This window comes from Mustela nivalis (assembly GCF_964662115.1).
Source record: "Mustela nivalis genome assembly, chromosome: 13".
NCBI classification, from domain to species: Eukaryota; Metazoa; Chordata; class Mammalia; order Carnivora; family Mustelidae; genus Mustela; species Mustela nivalis.
In genome coordinates, this window is record NC_139032.1 from 46622197 (window position 1) to 46640925 (window position 18729).

General features: G+C 41.7%; 1 pseudogene across 1 annotated transcript; it reads left to right on the plus strand.

The window, feature by feature from the left end:
- Positions 1-1842: 1842 nt before the first annotated feature.
- Positions 1843-2723, plus strand: LOC309846491 (interferon alpha-1/2 pseudogene; annotated as a pseudogene). The gene has a single exon. The product of its transcript is annotated as an interferon alpha-1/2 pseudogene (transcript).
- The last annotated feature ends 16006 nt before the right edge of the window (positions 2724-18729 follow it).

Consider the following 18729-nt stretch of genomic DNA (forward strand, 5'->3'; position numbering starts at 1 on the left):
ATATGTTCTCCTACAGCACATGTCCCCTTCCACCCGGCTTCCCCAGATCCCATCCTTTCACTCTCCAATCACAGAGTTTCCCTCTCCCCCAGTGGAGAAACCTCCTGTGAGCTCCCCTCCCCCCTCCCTCCTCAGGAGCCTCTCCTGCCCATTCACACAGCTGCTTCCTTTTCCTTTGTGGTTTCTGTCTGGCCCTTTTACTTCCAATCACAAAGCCACAAAAAAGAACACAAGTTGTTTGAAATTTCCAGGTTTTTTCGAAACTCTCCTAGCAGAAGCCTTGTTGTTTCTTTTCTCCTGGTGACTATTGTTGACCTGAGGGAATGTCCCCACTGCAGTGATGTCACAGAGGCAGGAGCAGAGAGGAGATAGGAGCAGGAGGCTGCTGTTTTGTGGCCCGTCACAGTCTTTACAGGGGAGGCTGCCAGCGAGGGGGCAAGGTGGGCTAGACAGTGACCAGGTGTGCACACGGGCTCTTGTTGTATGCAGAAGTCTATCCCCTGGTGGAAGATTCTCCTTCAGAGCAAGCTAACAAACACAAACAAAAACTTTCCTGGAATGAATGGACTCTGCTAGAATTATAAGCCATGAACTTCAACAAAAAAACCTTTAAGGGGCGCCTGGGTGGCTCAGTGGGTTAAGCCGCTGCCTTCGGCCTCAGGTCATGATCTCAGGGTCCTGGGATCGATCCCGCATCGGGCTCTCTGCTCAGCAGGGAGCCTGCTTCCTTCTCTCTCTCTCTGCCTGCCTCTCAGTGTACTTATAATTTCTCTATGTCAAATAAATAAATAAAATCTTAAAAAAAAAAAAAACCTTAAAAAAAAAAAGAGCAGATAGGTCCCTAGTAAAAGTGAGCAGAATGTCCTGAGTTTTTCTCCATCTGCCTTGCTCTGAAGCTGCAGGGTCTCTCACACATTTCAGCATCCCCCCACCAGAGGGAACACTTGTTCCAATTGCTTCCAACAATGTAACAAGTAGTTCTAGGGCTGGGAACAAGGCTTCAACATGCCATTGGCTGTCTTGTTGATGGTTGCTGGTGTTTGAGCCTTGTTTTGATGTGGGCTTTGGAAATGAAATACAAATAAATTCTACATAATCATTTAATTCTTCAAAATGCATTCATCGAATCAGGAATTCTATCTGATACTATATAGAGAAAATATTTTTAGAATAAATTGTTGAGTATCTAGCATCAAGTGAAGTTAAAAATCATTTTCTCATTGAGGCCATACTAAAATACAGTACAGTAAAAACAAACATCCAATAAATGTTTGAAAAATTCATTGGCTATTAGCAATTTGGAATGATTCTCAGAATCTAGGGACACTGATAGTATTGTCTTTCTAGAAATACTTAATTTGCATTGTACTTTCATATTTCCATTTAAGTAAGAAAAATGTAGAAGTCACTCATCATATTCAGATATCCAGTAAAGAGTAATTAGCTTTAAAATATATCGTTCAGTTGAAATTTTTCATTCGTCTAAGTCTGAATTAAAGAGACTAAAATGAACTCTGTCTCTTTTAGAGTAAAGCAGAGCTATAAATACATAACAATATAGACTTTAGATCTGTGTTACCACGTTTTTTTGGAAGGTTCAATTACATAAATATTCGAAAGACTGTGACAGGAGGCGGCAATAGGAAAAAGAAACAGTTGAGAAACCCATGCTCTAAACTCCAGAAGAAAGTGTAGAAAGGAAAGCAAAAAGAGAAGTAGAAAGGAAGGGAAACGTTCAGAAATCGAAAACACCTATGTCCCCTACTTAAGCCACATGCACAAACAAGAAGTTCAGAGAAGCTAGAGCCACAGGTCCCAGACGTGCCCACCCCAGACAGGCCAACAGCACCTACAGGATCCCCAATGGCCCTGCCCTCCTGCTTCTTGGTGGCCCTGGTGGTGCTCAGCTGCCAGTCCCTCAGCTCTCTGGGATGTGACCTGCCTCAGGACCACGGCCTGCTGCACTGGAGGCCCTGATGCTCCTGCGACAAATGAGGAGAATGACTGCTAGCTCCTGTGACAACTACACAAATGACTTTGGCTTCCCCCAGGAGGTGTTCGACGGCAAGGCACTGGAGAAGGCTCAAGCCCTCTCTGTCATCCATGTGACGAACCAGAAGACCTTCCACCTCTTCTGCACAGAGGCCTCACCTGCTCCCTGGAACACGACCCTCCTGGAGGAATTGTGCTCGGGACTTTCTGAGCAGCTGGGCCACCTGGAAGCCTGTCCCCTGCAGGAGGCGGGGGTGGGAGAGCCACCCCTGGTGAACAGGGACTCCACCCTGAGGAACTACTTCCAGAGAATCTCCCTCTATCTGCAAGAGAAACAATACAGCCTTTGTGCCTGGGAGATGGTCCGAGCAGAGATCATGAAACCCTTGTATGCATCAACTGCCTTGCGAAAGAGACTAAGGAGCAAAGTGAGACCTGTTTCAACATGGAAATGATTCCCTCTGACTAATAAGATCACATATTCCGGAATCCTGCCATCTCAGAGACTCTCATTTCTGTGGTTGCGAAGACATGAACATAGTCAATTTGTCAAGTGTTTTCAGGACATGTTAACTCTACAAGCTGTAGTTGCTTACAGATGACCTTGCCTATGCCTATTTACCTATTTAAATATTTGTTTATGCAAATATCCATAAGATTCAGTTTTTTCATATAATATGATGTACACCTTTACATAGTAGAATATAATAAAATATATTTTTAATATGTAATCAGTTTATCATTTTCTTTCTTTATGGAACTTTAAGGACAAAAGGGTTTTCAAGGAGGCACAGCAGGTATGATTGTGTAACTCCGTTGGAAACTGGACAGCAGAATACATTTACTGTCACACTGCATTAACACTGGAAATAACAATTTACTTTCTCTAAGACAACTTGCACGTTGACCTTAGGGTATAGGACATAAAAAATACAGATCCTGATGTCTTCATCTTTGATTGTAGGGACATATAAATATGGTTGCTATAGGGATGGGATCTAAAAACCTCCAATTTAATGTTTTGACGATGATGAGCAGAGAGGTAGAAGCACACAGGAAGTGCACACAGAAAAGCTGTGGACCCCTCGACAGGTCACTGGCAGACAGGGAGACACGTATATCCGGTGTCGGGAGCAGGTGAGCTGGCAGTTGAATGAAACGCCTTGGCTGAGGTCCACATCTAGCAGGCAAAGCCAGAAACAGAGGTGGTCACGCAGGGAGACCGTGTCATGTGAGAAACAGACATAAACTTGATTCTGAGGCTCTTCAACCATTGAAGGGATGGGAGAGAAGAGCCACAAAGGAGACGGTGGACTCTTGGCCATAGCACATGGTAAGAGAGGATGCTGATGAGTGTTTTTATGGAAATAAATGTGTTTCAAAGACCATCAGCAGATTCCTGGAAGATGTGAATTGAAACTGCCTGCGATGTCAGAAACACAGAAGCCTTTGCTGACCTTCCTGAGAGTCAGTTTGGTGGAATGCATAAGCAGAGACCACCCTGGAGCAAGTGGGAGCATGAATAAGAGAAGTCAGTGCATCTGTCTTGGAGAAGAATATTGCATGGGATCTGGGAATAATGGGGTTTGTTATTCTGTGCATAGTTTGCACTTTTATGTCATTTCTATTTCCCTGAGTTTTTTCATGGATTCGATGTTCTGTAAATCATGTTAATATGTTTAATGTTGTATTTCTTTTTCATCATCACTGAACTACTGACGGTGGTTTATCGTGTCTTGGTTCTTACTTCCTTGTACATCAGTGAGCTGCTCAGCTTTAAGAATTCACTTGGCAGGAATGGATAACTCATTCAATCCTTCATCAAATTATCTATTACCATGGATAAGATCATGTTTCCTGGAATTATTTGGCATTATTAATTAGGTTCCTTAACCCCTCCTTGTGACCCTGTTTACTAAAGTCACATAATATCCCATTGCTTTTTCTAAAGAGTTTGATGTGGTAAGAATTCTTCTCTGTTGCTCACTGCTAGTATTTCCTGATTTTCGGAATACTACAATGTTTGGTGGATAGGCACATCACGAGATTCTCTTGCACATAAAGACTGACAGACTTTCTTCAAAAATGACGGTGGGGGGAGGGAGGAGTCAAGATGGCGGAGAAGTAGCAAGCTGAGACTGCTTCAGCTAGCCGGAGATTAGCTAGATAGCTTATCTAAAGATTGCAAACACCTGAAAATCCATCGGCAGATCAAAGAGAAGAACAGCAATTCTGGAAACAGAAAAACAACCACTTTCTGAAAGGTAGGACCGGCGGAGAAGTGAATCCAAAGCGACAAGAAGATAGACCCCGGGGGGAGGGGCCGGCTCCCGGCAAGCGGCGGAGCAACCGCGCACAAAATCAGGACTTTTAAAAGTCTGTTCCGCTGAGGGACATCGCTCCAGAGGCTAAGCCGGGGCGAAGCCCACGCGGGGTCAGCGTGGCCTCAGGTCCCGCAGGGTCACAGAAGGATCGGGGGTGTCTGAGTGTTGCAGAGCTTGCGGGTATCGGAACGGGAAAGCCGGCTACAGAGACAGAGCCGACAGTAAGCTCACAGCTCGGTGTTACCTTGAACCGGTCGCAGGCTTGGTGAGCTCGGAGCGCGGCCGGAGGTCAGGCATACGGGAGTAACTGGGCGCTGTTCTCTGAGGGCGCACTGAGGAGTGGGTCCCTGGGCTCTCGGCTCCTCCGGGCCGGAGACCAGGAGGCCGCCATTTGTATTCCCGTCCTCCAGAACTCTACGGAAAGCGCTCAGGGAACAAAAGCTCCTGAAAGCAAACCCTAGCGAATTACTCACCCCAGCCCCGGGTAAGGGCGGTGTAATTCCGCCTGGGGCAAAGACACTTGAGAATCACTACAACAGGCCCCTCCCCCAGAAGATCAACAAGAAATCCAGCCGAGACCAAGTTCACCTACCAAGGAGTGCGGTTTCAATACCAAGGAGAGCAGCAGAATTCCAGAGGAGGAGAAAGCCAAGCACGGAACTCATGGCTTTTTTCCTGTGATTTTTTTTAGTCTTGCAGTTAATTTAATTTTTTCTTTTTCATTTTTTTTTTTTTCTTCTCGCCTTCGGGTAAATTTTTTTTTTAACTGTTACCTTTTTCTTTTTTAACGATTTTTTACTAGTTTATCTAATATATATATTTTTTCTTTTTTACATTTTTCTTAGGTGTTTTCTTTTTTAAAAAATTCTTTTCATTTTTTTTTCTTTTCTTTTTTCTTTTTTTTTCTTTCTTCCTTTTTGAACCTCTTTTTATCCCCTTTCTCCCCACTCACGATTTAGGATCTCTTCTAATTTGGTTAAAGCATATTTTCCTGGGGTTGTTGCCACCCTTTTAGTATTTTACTTGCCCCTTCATTTACTCTTATCTGGCCAAAATGACAAGACGTAAAAATTCAACACAAAAAAAAGAACAAGAGGCAGTACCGAAGGCTAGGGACCTAATCAATACAGACATCGGTAATATGTCAGATCTAGAGTTCAGAATGACAATTCTCAAGGTTCTAGCCGGGCTCGAAAAAGGCATGGAAGATATTAGAGAAACCCTCTCCAGAGATATAAAAGCCCTTTCTGGAGAAATAAAAGAACTAAAATCTAACCAAGTTGAAATCAAAAAAGCTATTAATGAGGTGCAATCAAAAATGGAGGCTCTCACTGCTAGGATAAATGAGGCAGAAGAAAGAATTAGTGATATAGAAGACCAAATGACAGAGAATAAAGAAGCTGAGCAAAAGAGGGACAAACAGCTACTGGAACACGAGGGGAGAATTCGAGAGATAAGTGACACCATAAGACGAAACAACATTAGAATAATTGGGATTCCAGAAGAAGAAGAAAGAGAGAGGGGAGCAGAAGATATACTGGAGAGAATTATGGGGGAGAATTTCCCCAATATGGCAAAGGGAACGAGCATCAAAATTCAGGAGGTTCAGAGAACGCCCCTCAAAATCAATAAGAATAGGCCCACACCCCGTCACCTAATAGTAAAATTTAAAAGTCTCAGTGACAAAGAGAAAATCCTGAAAGCAGCCCGGGAAAAGAAGTCTTTAACATACAATGGTAAAAATATTAGATTGGCAGCTGACTTATCCACAGAGACCTGGCAGGCCAGAAAAAGCTGGCATGATATTTTCAGAGCACTAAATGAGAAAAACATGCAGCCAAGAATACTATATCCAGCTAGGCTATCATTGAAAATAGAAGGAGAGATTAAAAGCTTCCAGGACAAACAACAACTGAAAGAATTTGCAAATACCAAACCAGCTCTACAGGAAATATTAAAAGGGGTCCTCTAAGCAAAGAGAGAGCCTACAAGTGGTAGATCAGAAAGGAACAGACCAAGTACAGTAACAGTCATCTTACAGGCAATACAATGGCACTAAATTCATATCTCTCAATAGTTACCCTGAATGTGAATGGGCTAAATGCCCCTGTCAAAAGACACAGGGTATCAGAATGGATAAAAAAACAAAAACCATCTATATGTTGCCTCCAAGAAACTCATTTTAAGCCCGAAGACACCTCCAGATTTAAAGTGAGGGGGTGGAAAAGAATTTACCATGCTAATGGACATCAGAAGAAAGCAGGAGTGGCAATCCTTATATCAGATCAATTAGATTTTAAGCAAAAGACTATAATAAGAGATGAGGAAGGACACTATATCATACTCAAAGGGTCTGTCCAACAAGAAGATTTAACAAGTTTAAATATCTATGCCCCCAACGTGGGAGCAGCCAACTATATAAACCAATTAATAACAAAATCAAAGAAACACATCAACAATAATACAATAATAGTAGGGGACTTTAACAATCCCCTCACTGAAATGGACAGGTCATCCAAGCAAAAGATCAGCAAGGAAATAAAGGCCTTAAACGACACACTGGACCAGATGGACATCACAGATATATTCAGAATATTTCATCCCAAAGCAACAGAATACACATTCTTCTCTAGTGCACATGGAACATTCTCCAGAATAGATCACATCCTCGGTCCTAAATCAGGACTCAACCGGTATCAAAAGATTGGGATCATTCCCTGCATATTTTCAGACCACAATGCTCTAAAGCTAGAACTCAACCACAAAAGGAAGTTTGGAAAGAACCCAAATACATGGAGACTAAACAGTATCCTTCTAAAGAATGAATGGGTCAACCGGGAAATTAAAGAAGAATTGAAAAAAATCATGGAAACAAATGATAATGAAAATACAACGGTTCAAAATCTGTGGGACACAACAAAGGCAGTCCTGAGAGGAAAATATATAGCGGTACAAGCCTTTCTCAAGAAACAAGAAAGGTCTCAGGTACACAATCTAACCCTACACCTAAAGGAGCTGGAGAAAGAACAAGAAAGAAACCCTAAGCCCAGCAGGAGGAGAGAAATCATAAAGAACAGAGCAGAAATCAATGAAATAGAAACCAAAAAAACAATAGAACAAATCAACGAAACTAGGAGCTGGTTCTTTGAAAGAATTCATAAAATTGATAACCCCCTGGCCCGACTTATCAAAAAGAAAAGAGAAAGGACCCAAATAAATAAAATCATGAATGAAAGAGGAGAGATCACAACTAACACCAAAGAAATACAAACTATTATAAGAACATACTATGAGCAACTCTACGCCAATAAATTGGACAATCTGGAAGAAATGGATGCATTCCTAGAAACATATAAACTACCACAACTGAACCAGGAAGAAATAGAAAGCCTGAACAGACCCATAACCAGTAAGGAGATTGAAACAGTCATTAAAAATCTCCAAACAAACAAAAGCCCAGGGCCAGACGGCTTCCCGGGGGAATTCTACCAAACATTTAAAGAAGAACTAATTCCTATTCTCCTGAAACTGTTCCAAAAAATAGAAATGGAAGGAAAACTTCCAAACTCATTTTATGAGGCCAGCATCACCTTGATCCCCAAACCAGACAAGGATCCCACCAAAAAAGAGAGCTATAGACCGATATCCTTGATGAACACAAATGCGAAAATACTCAACAAAATACTAGCCAATAGGATTCAACAGTACATTAAAAAGATTATTCACCACGACCAAGTGGGATTTATTCCAGGGCTGCAAGGTTGGTTCAACATCCGTAAATCAGTCAATGTGATACAACACATCAATAAAAGAAAGAACAAGAACCATATGATACTCTCCATAGATGCTGAAAAAGCATTTGACAAAGTACAGCATCCCTTCCTGATCAAAACTCTTCAAAGTGTAGGGATAGAGGGCACATACCTCAATATCATCAAAGCCATCTATGAAAAACCCACCGCAAATATCATTCTCAATGGAGAAAAACTGAAAGCTTTTCCGCTAAGGTCAGGAACACGTCAGGGATGTCCATTATCACCACTGCTATTCAACATAGTACTAGAGGTCCTAGCCTCAGCAATCAGACAACAAAAGGAAATTAAAGGCATCCAAATCGGCAAAGAAGAAGTCAAATTATCACTCTTCGCAGATGATATGATACTATATGTGGAAAACCCAAAAGACTCCACACCAAAACTGCTAGAACTTATACAGAAATTCAGTAAAGTGTCAGGATATAAAATCAATGCACAGAAATCAGTTGCATTTCTCTACACCAACAGCAAGACGGAAGAAAGAGAAATTAAGGAGTCAATCCCATTTACAATTGCATCCAAAACCATAAGATACCTAGGAATAAACCTAACCAAAGAGACACAGAATCTATACTCAGAAAACTATAAAGTACTCATGAAAGAAATTGAGGAAGACACAAAGAAATGGAAAAATGTTCCATGCTCCTGGATTGGAAGAATAAATATTGTGAAAATGTCTATGCTACCTAAAGCAATCTACACATTTAATGCAATTCCTATCAAAGTACCATCCATCTTTTTCAAAGAAATGGAACAAATAATGCTAAAATTTATATGGAACCAGAAAAGACCTCGAATAGCCAAAGGGATATTGAAAAATAAAGCCAACGTTGGTGGCATCACAATTCCGGACTTCAAGCTCTATTACAAAGCTGTCATCATCAAGACAGCATGGTACTGGCACAAAAACAGACACATAGATCAATGGAACAGAATAGAGAGCCCAGAAATAGACCCTCAAATCTATGGTCAACTCATCTTCGACAAAGCAGGAAAGAATGTCCAATGGAAAAAAGACAGCCTCTTCAATAAATGGTGCTGGGAAAATTGGACAGCCACATGCAGAAAAATGAAATTGGACCATTTCCTTACACCACACACAAAAATAGACTCAAAATGGATGAAGGACCTCAATGTGCGAAAGGAATCCATCAAAATCCTTGAGGAGAACACAGGCAGCAACCTCTTCGACCTCTGCCGCAGCAACATCTTCCTAGGAACAACGCAAAAGGCAAGGGAAGCAAGGGAAAAAATGAACTATTGGGATTTCATCAAAATCAAAAGCTTTTGCACAGCAAAGGAAACAGTTAACAAAATCAAAAGACAACTGACAGAATGGGAGAAGATATTTGCAAACGACATATCAGATAAAGGACTAGTGTCCAGAATCTATAAAGAACTTAGCAAACTCAACACCCAAAGAACAAATAATCCAATCAAGAAATGGGCAGAGGACATGAACAGACATTTCTGCAAAGAAGACATCCAGATGGCCAACAAACACATGAAAAAGTGCTCCATATCACTCGGCATCAGGGAAATACAAATCAAAACCACAATGAGATATCACCTCACACCAGTCAGAATGGCTAAAATCAACAAGTCAGGAAATGACAGATGCTGGCGAGGATGCGGAGAAAGGGGAACCCTCCTACACTGTTGGTGGGAATGCAAGCTGGTGCAGCCACTCTGGAAAACAGCATGGATGTTCCTCAAAATGTTGAAAATAGAACTGCCCTATGACCCAGCAATTGCACTATTGGGTATTTACCCTAAAGATACAAATGTAGTGATCCAAAGGGGCACATGCACCCGAAAGTTTATAGCACCAATGTCCACAATAGCCAAACTATGGAAAGAACCTAGATGTCCATCAACAGATGAATGGATCAAGAAGATGTGGTATATATACACAATGGAATACTATGCAGCCATCAAAAGAAATGAAATCTTGCCATTTGCGACAACATGGATGGAACTAGAGCGAATCATGCTTAGCGAAATAAGTCAAGCAGAGAAAGACAACTATCATATGATCTCCCTGATATGAGGAAGTGGTGATGCAACATGGAGGCTTAAGTGGGTAGGAGAAGAATAAATGAAACAAGATGGGATTGGGAGGGAGACAAACCATAAGTGACTCTTAATCTCACAAAACAAACTGAGGGTTGCTGGGGGGAGGGGTTTGGGAGAAGGGGGTGGGATTATGGACATTGCGGAGGGTATGTGCTTTGGTGAGTGCTGTGAAGTGTGTAAACCTGGTGATTCACAGACCTGTACCCCTGGGGATAAAAATATATGTTTATAAAAAATAAAAAATTAAAAAAAAATGACGGTGGGAAGCTGGGTCAGGTATTCTCTCTCCTCATATTTACAGCAATGAGAAATCATTGGTCGAATGAGCTGAAAATACATGAATCAAGTTAATCCATGGAGCAATAGTGAGCTGTGTGTAATTCAGGAGTACAAACAGATTTAACAGTCAGGACAGAAGAGCGTTTATATTCACTGAATTCATGCACTGAAAGGAACCTAGAAGTGCATCTTCTGTAGGGAACGGCATAAATATGGTAGCAATCGTCTTATCTTAATTCTGGCAGCTATTTATGGGAATATTGTTTGTCTCCTCCTCCAAAATTCGTGGGAACAGCAGTCCTACACTTCAGTACCTGACTTGCAAAGGAGGCCGCCTCCCAAACTGGAATTCTGTTGTGAATTCTGGGAAAGGCTGATCCATTCATCCCCCATTGGCAAGAAACATTTTTATTTAAAACCAGTGATGAGACGGTGGCTTCTACAAACATCTGAAAGTTGAGAATAAATATCTAGTTGGAAGTGCAGAAGAACATGCTATTTCCTAAACCTTCTGGCACCCACCCTGCCCTCAACCCACCACCCCATTCTCATTCCAGAACACACTCCCCTGTCCTAACAGTTACCTTCCTTGCCAAGGCAGTAGTCCCCACAGCTCCCTTGGCATTCACTCTCTTGACCTCTCAGCCTGTTCACACAACTGCTTTCTGTTCTGCTGTCATTTAAGCTTAAAGGTTTTCAAAAGAGAGCAAATAGACAACAAAAATGCATTGAAATCTCTAGGTTTTGCAGGAGCACCTGCTAGAGAGGCTTTGCTCAGATTTCCATCCAATATGATGGAACAGCAGCTGGGGCTGAAAGGAAACAGAAAGCAGGATCAGGTTGAAGGGTGGCCTAGTGAAGCTCCTCTCCGGGAAGACCGCCTCCTGGTTGCCAAATGCAACAAGGGTGGTGACCGAATGGGACCTCTTCTGAGAATGTCCCTTCCAGCTACATAAAGCTTACTTGTGGATATCCAGAGATTCTAATGCTGTCATAAACCCGTTTCCTTACTCTGTCTATAACAAAGCTTAAGTCTTGTTCTGATCATCCCTATAGCCATAGTCAGTTTTAATCCCAATGTTCTTGATTATTAAATACTGGAAAGTGTTGGAGAACCAAGCAGCAAAGGCCAAATGCAGGGTCAGGGGAGTGAGTACCCCTGCCAACATTTTTAAAAAGATTTTAATTTTTATTTGAGAGAGACAGATAGGCAGAGCATGCGAGCAGGGAAGGTCAGATGGAGCAGCACACTCCCCACTGAGCAGGTAGCCTAATGTAGGACTCAATCCTAGGACCATGAGATGATGACCTGAGCTCAAGGCAGATGCTTGAAGGACTGAGCCAGCCAGGCGCCCTGACCCCTGCCAACTTTCCATTCCCAGGCATTGCTATTCAGCCTGCCAGGGGACGTAGAGGAGGAGGGCTCAGGGTTGGGTGTCCAGGAGCAAGCTGGGAGACTAACCCTGCACTATTGGCCACAAGCAGCCAAGGTCTGGCAGCGACAGAAGCCAGAGTGTGCACTTGCCCTCCCTCCACCCTCCTGTCAGCTGATTGCTGTGCTGTGGAGCTCAAGGCCCCCAGAAATCTGGTCCCACACAGAAACACACTAATTCCAGGGCTCCTGCATGAAGAATCCTAGAGCTCAACTGTGCCTGTGTTGGAGCGCTCCCTAAATTCTCATTAACCCAGATGTAGGACATTTCTTTGCTCAGAAAACCACACTGACGTCTGGAAACCTGAAAGTGTTGAAAGTCAGCAGCAGTGTGGGAACCTGGAAGGGGAACAGAAATGGGAAAGTGTCCACTGGATTAGTGACTTATCCTCAGGAGGTGGAACAGTTGGACAGTAGGGCAGCATTGAGTCAAATGTATCTCTGTGTCCTTCCCGAGACTGAGAAGGTTCAAGTGGACACTGGGAGCACAGAATTCTTCTATGCAGATGTGGCCCATGGTAGTGTCCCCATCGTGGGTGACCCTGACAGGACAACAGCCTGCAACGTGTTGGAAGGAGAATGGTCAGTCTAGTGCCAGCTGCAAACATCTATCTCATTGGCAGAAAAATCTAATGTCTCATGAGTATTCATTTAAATTTTTAATTATTACTTTTTTATTAACATAATGTATTCTAGCCCGGGGGTACAGTTCTGTGAATCCCTAGGTTTACACACTTCACAGCACTCACTGTTGCACAGACCCTCCCCAACGTTCATAACCTCACCTCCATCTCCCTAAACCCCTTTCCCCAGGAACCCTCAGTTTGTTTTGTGAGATTAAGAGTCTCTTAATGGTTTGTCTCCCTCCCTATCCCATCTTGTTTCATTTATTTTTTTCCTACTCCCAAACCGCCCATGTTGCTTCTCAACTTCCTCAAATCAGGGAGATTATATGATAATTGTCTCTCATTGAATTCATTCAATAGGCATAACCTCTCTAATTCCATCCCATTGTTGCAAATGGCAAGATTTCATTTCTTTTGATGACTGCATAGTATTCCATTTTATATATATATACCACATCTTATTCATTCATCTGTTGATGGACATGGTGGTTCTCTCCGTAGTTTGGTTCTTGTAGGCACTGCTGCTGTAAACATTCGGGTGCACGTGCCCCTTTGGATCACTACTTTTGTATCTTTAGGGTAAATACCCAGGAGTCCAATTGCTTGGGTGTTCGGCAGCTCTATTTTCAACTTTTTGAGCAATCTCCATGCTGTTTTCCAGCGTGGTTTCACCAGCTTGCATTCCCACCAACAGTGTAGGCAGGTTCCCCTTTCTCCCCATCCCACCCCGCATCTGTCATTTCCTGACTTGTTAGTTTTAGCCATTCTGACTGGTTTGAGCTGGTATCTCATTGTGGTTTTGATTTGTATTTCCCTGACGCCGAGTATGTGGAGCACTTTTTCATGTGTCTGTTGGCCATCTGCATGTCGTCTTTGTGGAAATGCCTGTTCATGTCCTTTGCCCATTTCTTGATTCGATTACCTGTTCTTTGGGTGTTGGGTTTGCTAAGCTCTTTATAGATTTTGGATAGTAGCCCTTTGTCTGATATGTCGTTTCCAAATATCTTTTCCTATCCTGTCAGTTGTCTTTTGGATTTGTTAGCTGTTTCCTTTGCTGTGCTGAAGCTTTTGATCTTGATGAAGTCCCAACAGTTCATTTTTTTGCCCTTGCTTCCCTGTCCTTTGGTGATGTTCCTAGGAAGTAGTTGCTGTGGTTAAGGTCAAAGAGGTTGCTGCCTGTGTTCTCCTCAAGGATTTTGATGGATTCCTCTCTCACATTGAGGTCCTTCATCCATTTTGGTCTATTTTCATGTGTGGTGTAAGGAAATGGTCCAGCTTCATTTCTCTGCTTGTGGCTGTCCAATTTTCCCAACACCATTTGTGGAAGAGGCTGTCTTTTTTCCATTGGACGTTCTTTCCTGCTTTGTCAAAGATTAGTTGACCATAAAGTCGAGGGTCTGTTTCTGGGCTCTCTATTTTGTTCCACTGATCTGTGTGTCTGTTTTTGGGCCAGTACCATATTGTCTTGGTGATGACAGCTTTGCAATAGAGTTTGAGTTCTGGAATTGTGATGCCACCGATTTTGGCTTTCTTGTTCAGTATTCCTCTGGCTATTCGAGGTCTCTTCTGGTTCCATATAAATTGTAGTAGGATTCTTTGTTTTATTTCTTTGAACAAAATGGATGGGCTTTTGATAGGGATTGCATCAAATGTGTAGATTGCTTTAGGTAGCGTAGACATTTTCACAATATTTGTTCTTCCAATCCATGAGCTTGGAACATTTTTCCATTTCTTTGTGTCTTTCTCAATTTCTTTCATGAGTACTTTATAGTTTTCTGAGTATAAATTCTTTGCCCTTCGGGTAAGGTTTCTTCCTAGGTATCTTATGGATTTGGGTGCCGTTGTAAATGGAATTGATTCCTTGATTTCTCTGTCTTGCTTTGGTTAAAGAAATACAACTGTATTCTGTGCATTGATTTTATATCCTCACGCTTTACTGAATTCCCTTACAATTTCTAGCAGATTTGGACTGTTGTCTGTTGGGTTTTCCACATATAGTATCATATCATCTGCAAAGAGTGATCGTTTGACTTCTTTGCTGATTTGGATGCCTTTAATTTCTTTTTGTTGCCTGATTGCTGGGGCTAGGGCTTCTACTACTGTGTTCAATAGCAGTAGTGGTGATAGACATCCCTGCCATGTTCCCTGACCTTAGTGGAAAAACTCTCCATTTTTCTCCACTGAGAATGTTTGCAGTGGATTTTTCATGGTGGGCTTTGATGATATTTAGGTATGTACCCTCTATCCCTACACTTTGAAGAGTTTTGAACAGGAAAGGGTGCTGTACTTTGTCCAATGCTTTTTTAGCATCTATTGAGAGTCTCATATGGCTCTTGTTCTTTCTTTTAGTACTTTTGTTGATGTGTTTCTTTGATTTTGTTATTAATTGATTTATGTAATTGGCTGCTCCCATGTTAGGGTCGTAGATACTTAACACTTGTTAAATCTTCTTCTTGGACAGACACTTTGAGTATGATATAGTGTTCTTCCTTATCTCTGATTATAGTCCTTGGCTTGAAATTGATCTGATATAAGGATTGCCACCCCAGCTTTCTTTTGATGTCCATTATAATGGTAAATTATTTTCCACCCCCTCACTTTAAATCTAGAGGTGTCCTTGGGTCTCAAATGAGTTTCTTGTTGACAGCATATTGATGGGTTTTGTTTTTTTATCCATTCTAATGCCCTGTGTATTTTGCTTGGGGGTATTTTGCCCATTTACATTCAGGGTAAGTATTGAGAGATATGAATTTAGTGCCACTGTATTGCCTGTAGAGTGATTCTTACTGTATATTGTCTCTGTTCCTTTCTAGTCTACTACTTTTGGTCTGTCTCATTGTTTCGAGCACCCCTTTCAATATTTCTTATAGAGCTGTTTTGGTGTTTACAAATTGTATTCATTTTTGTTTGTCCTGGAAGATTTTTATCTCTCCTTCTATTTTCAATGATAGCCTAGCTGGATATAGTATTCTTGGCTGCACGTTATTCTCATTGAGTGCTCTGAATATATCACACCAGTTCTTTCTGGCCTGCCAGGTCTCTGTGGATAAGTCTGTTGCCAATCTAATATTTTTACCATTGTATGTTACAGACTTCCTGTCCCTTGCTGCTGTCAGGATTTTATCTTTGTTGCTAAGACTTGAAAATTTTAGTATTAACTGATGGGGTGTGGACTTGTTCTTATTGATTTTGAGGGGGCTTTTCCATGCCGCCTGGATTTGGTGCTTGTACCCTTTGCCATATTAGGGAAATTCTCTCCAATAAGCCTTCTGCTCCCCTCTCTCTTTCTTCTCCTTCTGGAGTCCCAAGTATTCTAATGTTGTTTTGTCTTATGGTATCACTTATCTCTCGAATTCTCCCCTCGTGGTCCAGTCATAGTTTGTCTCTCTTTTGCTTAGCTTCTTTCTTCTCTGTCATTTGGTTCTATATCACTAATTCTCTCTTCTGCCTTATTTATCCTATCAGTAGGATAGGATTGTACCTCATTAATAGCTTTATAAATTTCAACTTGGTTAGATTTTAGTTCTTTTATTTCTGCAGAAAGGGCTTTTATTTCTCGAGACAGGGTTTCTCTAATATCTTCCATGCCTTTTTTGAGCCCCGTTGGCACCTTGACAATCATCATTCTGAACTCTAGATCTGACATATTACCAATGTCTGTATTGATTAGGTCCCTAGGCTTTGGTACTGCCTCTTGTTATTTTTTTTTTTCAGTGAATTTTCCACTTTTCCTTTTACCCAGATAAGAATATAGGAAGGGGCAAATAAAATACTAAAAAGGTGGCAAGGACCTCATGAAAATGTGCTCTAACCAAGTAAGAAAATACCCAACTTATGGGGGGAAGAAATAGGGTTAAAAAAGTTCAGAGAAAAAAAATTAAATAAAGAAAAAATATTAAAAATTATATATATACATAAATTATATATGTATATATATAATTTTTAATATTTTTTCTTTATTTAATATATATATTATATAATATATATATATATTTATTTAATATATATATATATATATATATTAGATTGGTGACTAGAACAGAGTCACCTAGTTAATTGGGGAGTATTTTAGTCTCTTAAAAGAGACTATCTCCCAAAATTTTAAAGAATGAAAAAAATACACACACACACACACACACACACACACACACACACACACACACAATAAGGGTAAACACAATGAAGTGATGGAATAGGACTATAAAGATGAAAGTTTTTTTAAAAAATTTCTAAAAAAGAAGTTGATGTGATAAGTAGAATTTGCTCAGGCTAGAGACTGGAACAAAGACCTGTGCTAGATTTAGGGTTTATTTTGAGCTATTAGAAGAAGTTCTACCCCAACATTTTTTAAAAGATAAAACCTTAAGTGTATACAAACAATAAGGATAGATACAACAAAGGATAAAATATGAGTATAATGATGAAGTTTCCAAAAAGATTTTTAAAATTAAGGTATTGTTAAGATAAACTAGTTAAAAAGTTAAAAGAGGAGAGAGTAATGGTTACAAAAATTTTAGCTTAAGAAAAAAATAAGATTAAAAAAACTTAATTAACTTTACAAGACTAAAGACTCATGGGGAGAAAGCCATGAATTCCTTGCTTTGCTTGCTCCTCTGGAATTCCACTGTTCTCCTTGGTACGTGAACTTGATCTTGGCTGAATTCTTGCTGATCTTCTGGGGGAGGGGCCTGTTGTAGTGATTCTCAAATGTGTTTGCCCCAGGCGGAAGTGCACTGCCCTTACCAGGGGCTGGGCTAAGTAATCCACTGAGGTTCCCCTTTGGAGCTTTTGTTCCCTGAATGCTTTCCATAGAGTTCTGGAGGATGGCATGAAAATGGTGGCCTCCCAATCTCTGGCCCAGAGGAGCTGAGAGCTCGGAGCCCCACTCTTCAGTGCACCCTTGGAGAAAGGTGCTCAATCACTCCTATCTCCCTGGCCTCTAGCCTCACTTTGAGCCCCTTCCCCCCATCCTGCGACTGAGCATCTCTGGCACACAGCCCTGCCTGGAGTTTCCAAACCCAGCAGATCCCTGCGTTCTTCAGGGGGGTCTTGCAGGATCTTGTGGAGTCCCTGCTCACAGAGCAGGGTCCTGCCTATGCCACATATCACAGCTTAAGGTAACTCTGAGTTGAGAGCTCATTCCTCAGCTCAGTCTCTGTTACTGGCTTCCTCGCTCTAATACCTGGGAGCTCTGTGACACTCAAACAACCTCGACCCTTCTGTGACCCCGCAGGATGTGAGTCCACGCTATCCTACATGGGCTTCGCCCCAGCTTACCCTTTGGAGTGATGTCCCTCAGTGGAACAGCCTTTTAAAAGTTCTGATATTGTGCTCCATTGCTCTACTGCTGCGGGGAGCCAGACCATCCCCCTGTGGTCTATCATCCCATCGCTTTGGATTCACTTCTCAACAGGTCCCACCTTTCAAAAAGTAGTCGATTTTCTGTTTCTAGAATTGTTGCTCTTCTTCTCTTCGATCTTCTGTTAGAGTGTAGCTGTTCGGAATGATTTCATAGACTATCTAGCTGATCTCCTGCTACCTAATGTCTTCTCAGCCTGTTACTTCTCTGCCATCTTAACTCCTCCTCACTCTCATGAGTATTTAAAAGGGATCCTGACAACTTGTCTTAGGAACTTCAAGTCACTCATGCATTTGACTCCACCCACACCCCCTGTTGCCATACACAACCACAGTCAACAAGTCTTTGGCATCTACAGTGCGATCTAGAATCCTTGATCCCTCTTCCTCTACACCTGACTGAATTCATGCCATGGCCTCTCCTGCTTCTTGAACCCTCCATCCATTTCTATTCTTCACATCTTTTAACAGCTGCTTCCAGACCAGCCATTATCTCACAACTCCTTTGTGTTCTACCTTCGATATTGGTTCAATCTGAATAATTCTAACACCGGGTTTCTGTTTCTCTCCAAACAGCTGCAGAAATAAGCGGAATCCCAATGGGGTTATTGAGAAGACAGAGGTAGTGGTTTCAAGGATCTTAGAAGGGCTAGACTGCAATCAGCTTTAGTGTTATGATTTAAAAGATCATCATCATTATTCTAATCCAGGTGCAGAACAGAATCATGTAGGATCTTTCAGTTCCCCTTGTCTTCATATTGGACTTCTTAGGCAACCTTTTCCAGGTCTGAGTGGTTTATCAGATAGGTAGAGCTCTCAGGAAGGGC